This window comes from Cryptomeria japonica, unplaced genomic scaffold (assembly GCF_030272615.1).
Source record: "Cryptomeria japonica unplaced genomic scaffold, Sugi_1.0 HiC_scaffold_465, whole genome shotgun sequence".
Taxonomy (NCBI): domain Eukaryota; kingdom Viridiplantae; phylum Streptophyta; class Pinopsida; order Cupressales; family Cupressaceae; genus Cryptomeria; species Cryptomeria japonica.
The window spans coordinates 107,426-111,026 of NW_026729285.1; positions in this window are offsets into that span (position 1 = coordinate 107,426).

A 3,601-nucleotide genomic window follows, 5' to 3' on the forward strand; every position below is an offset into this window, starting at 1 on the left:
CAATACATTTATGTGTATATATATAGTTAATATATTATATATTATTATATACATATATATATTATATATTATTATGTACATATATATATTATATATTATTATATACATATATATATTATATATTATTATGTACATATATATATTATATATTATATGTATATACACATATTTTATATACAATATCATATTATACACATACTATATATTACATATATTATATGTATATACACACATTATATATACAATATCATATCATACAATAGTCCGCGTACGTGTTGTTTATAGTAAAAAGAGCATGTACACGCTGTTTATAGTAAAACGACCGCATATGCACTTCTTACACCATAAGTACCCTATACACGCTTTTGACTTTTTAGGCTTGGAAATAGGCCTGGATGACAAAATTGCAGTTTGGAAGTTTGATTTCCCTCTATTTCTCTCATTTTTGACGTGTTTTATTTTATCAACTTGGTTTATCGACTTTGTCATCATCAAGTTTACACTTCATCAAGTGGGTATTTCTAAAATTGCCACCATATTTTCACCCATCTTCTCAGTTTTCTAACCATATAATTTTTTTAAAATTTGAACAACAATAACATATTGTTATTGAATTTCTTTTACCAATGTCTCCATAGTTCTCATAGACATAGGTGCACCATTTTTTTAATAACTTTTCATATACTTATCCAAATTTTAAAAACTTTATATATTATTGTAGTCCACTTGATTCTTTACAATTTAAAAAAAAATTGTATTTTCAATTTGTTTAGTGCAACTTATGCTTTGTGCATGAACAGGTACCTAATTTTCAGGATGTGCTCAATTGGAAAAATCATTAAAAAAAATACTCAACAAAAAATTACAAAAAAGTACACATCTTCTAGTGATCACTCTTAACTATCTTTTTGCCAAAGGATTTGTCAAAATACTAAATCTAACTATGACTTTTTTGATGCGTACGTCAGACATTGTGTTATGTTTTTCAGAAAAAATCCGAGTCTTTTTTTCGTGCGCGAAGGATTTGACCCCCTTAATCTTATCCAATTTTGAAAATTTTTAGTAGTTTGGAAACTAGATTCAGAGTACTACAATTTTTGTTCTTTGATTATCTTCATATCTTAAGTGGATGACTTTCAAATTTTGCCTCCAAGTTTAGGTTCACCTGATTTCAGAAAAAAAGTGTCCACTTATACCCCTTTTTTACCACCATCTTTGTGCACTTACCCTTATATTCATATTGTTGATTACAAAGGAAAATATTCATTTAACTTTATAAAAGGGCAGCCACCAAATACAACGAATACACAATACTGAACTCAATACAAGGGGTTTTGTAGTGTTAATTCAACATTTTATAAAGTTTATCAAATCATATTCCACAATTGCAATGTTTAATATTATAGATTTTCGTTGTTTATATTCATATTTTTTATTACATAGGCAAATAATCATTTAACTTTATTAAAGGCTAGTCACCAAATACAACGAATACACAATAATGAACTCAATACACATTTATTGGATCAAATATCAACATTAATATATATCAAAAAGGGCATGTCCAAATCAATATACAATAAAAACATAGAATATATCTACATGCATTGGTCATTCAATGACCACAACTAACACTATATGATCCTATACTTGTGGTGGATCATCAAAATCAAGCCTCTTCGATGCAGTACATGGCTCTGTAGATGGCTGTAAAAACACAATTCAAAAGCCAAGTTAAAATGATTTTGTAGAAATAAGTTCACAATTATCAACATAACAATGCATTTAACTATAATTTCTTTGCAATTGAAATGTAGATTACCTCATCGACTGATCTCAGATCTAATGTCTTCGCTCTCTTCTCCTTGTCAGTCTTAGGAGTTTTCTTGAACACAAACTTCAAAGGCTCCAAGTTATGGCCAAACCAGAAAGGGGGTTATTGTAGATTAAATGTACAATTAATACAATGCACTAACATATATACATCAAAAACACTAAAAATCTATAATATGATAACAAAAGTGTACCAGAGCTTGAGATGCTTCTCCAATAGACCAAGGAGGGCTCATCATTGATGGAGTAGTTGTTGCTATTACCTATATGAAAAATGATGAAAGATTGAATACAATTAATATAATGACAAGTATTGTAGGTTAAAAACAATTAATGTAATATGTCAAACAAAATTGTACCAGAGCCTAAGATGCTTCTCCAGTACATGGAGGAGGGTTCACCATTGATGAAGCAACGATGGATATTTCCTGTATGAAAAAATGATAAGATTATAATTTATCACATGTTCACATGTACATGTGCATATAATCATCAAATCAAGAAAATAAAGTAGAAATACATACCTTCACCCTCTCTTGATCCTTGGGCGTATCAAGTGCATTCAACATATCTGCATAGCTCAATGACCGCTATACATATAAAACATACAAAAAACACTAATCAATCTACAAATCCCAACTAAGATAATTTCAACCTTTTCAAACAATTATACAGCTAAAAATGTGTTCAATTACTTTCTTCCCACGTTTTAGCATCCTCAAGGATTTCTTTTGTTGAGGATGAGGCCTAGACATGGAGGGGGCACCCTAAAAAACAAAATTAACATGAGATATTAGTACAGGTAATATTAAACATAATTTAATAAATATAAAATGAAATGACTTGCATATTCCATCAAAAGAATACATAAAATACGGTGTACAAAATATGATACCGTATAGCCTTGTAGGCCAAAATCAATCGCTGAGAGTGTGACATCATCAATCTGGGACATTTGATACCTTGACAATGGCTACAAACAAAAAATTGTTAAGGATTAAAGAGACTTAGTATATCTTGTAATTTTTTTGAATTCAAGGTGTACTATTCTATTTTAACATGTTACAAAATTTATACATCAGACATCGAAGTTGTCGGTGCAGTAATTGCAAGAGGAATATTAGATACCACTGCTGCATCCTGAAATGCATATTATTTGTATCAATTTAAATTGATCTATAAATGAAAATTAATTTACAATTACAAATTTTAAGTGACCGATAAATAAAATTCTATAAATTCAAATCAACACACCTATGTCTGTGGCTGACTGCTAAACAACATGTCCATCAACTCATCCATTAGTGCCACATCCTCAGTCGTGCGAGTCTGACATCTACTCCCGCAAATCATGCACAAATGGGATGTGGATCCATCTGCAGTGGCCTTGTCATCCGTACCTATGCATATCTCTGAGCAAGTGGCACACACATGTTGAATGGGCTCACTAGCACCACCTTCAACAACTAATGGCTCATCAATCAGTACAAGAGGGTGTGCTAACTATGTCCCATATTGGATGATCACATCAATCAATGTTGCGGCTGCTTGAAGAGTGTGTAGCTCCATCAACTATTTCAGGTCTATTGGGACAATCAAATACACCTTGGGTTTGGGTGTTAAGGGGCGATGAATCTCCTGGGCTACTCGCCTACGGGCTCCAGGTCTATCTTGGTAGATCTGCCATTTCTACCATGGAATTCTCTCATGTGAAAATAATTAGGTAGCGCATTGAGGATAAACTCACAGTATACTTTCCTCAAAAAAT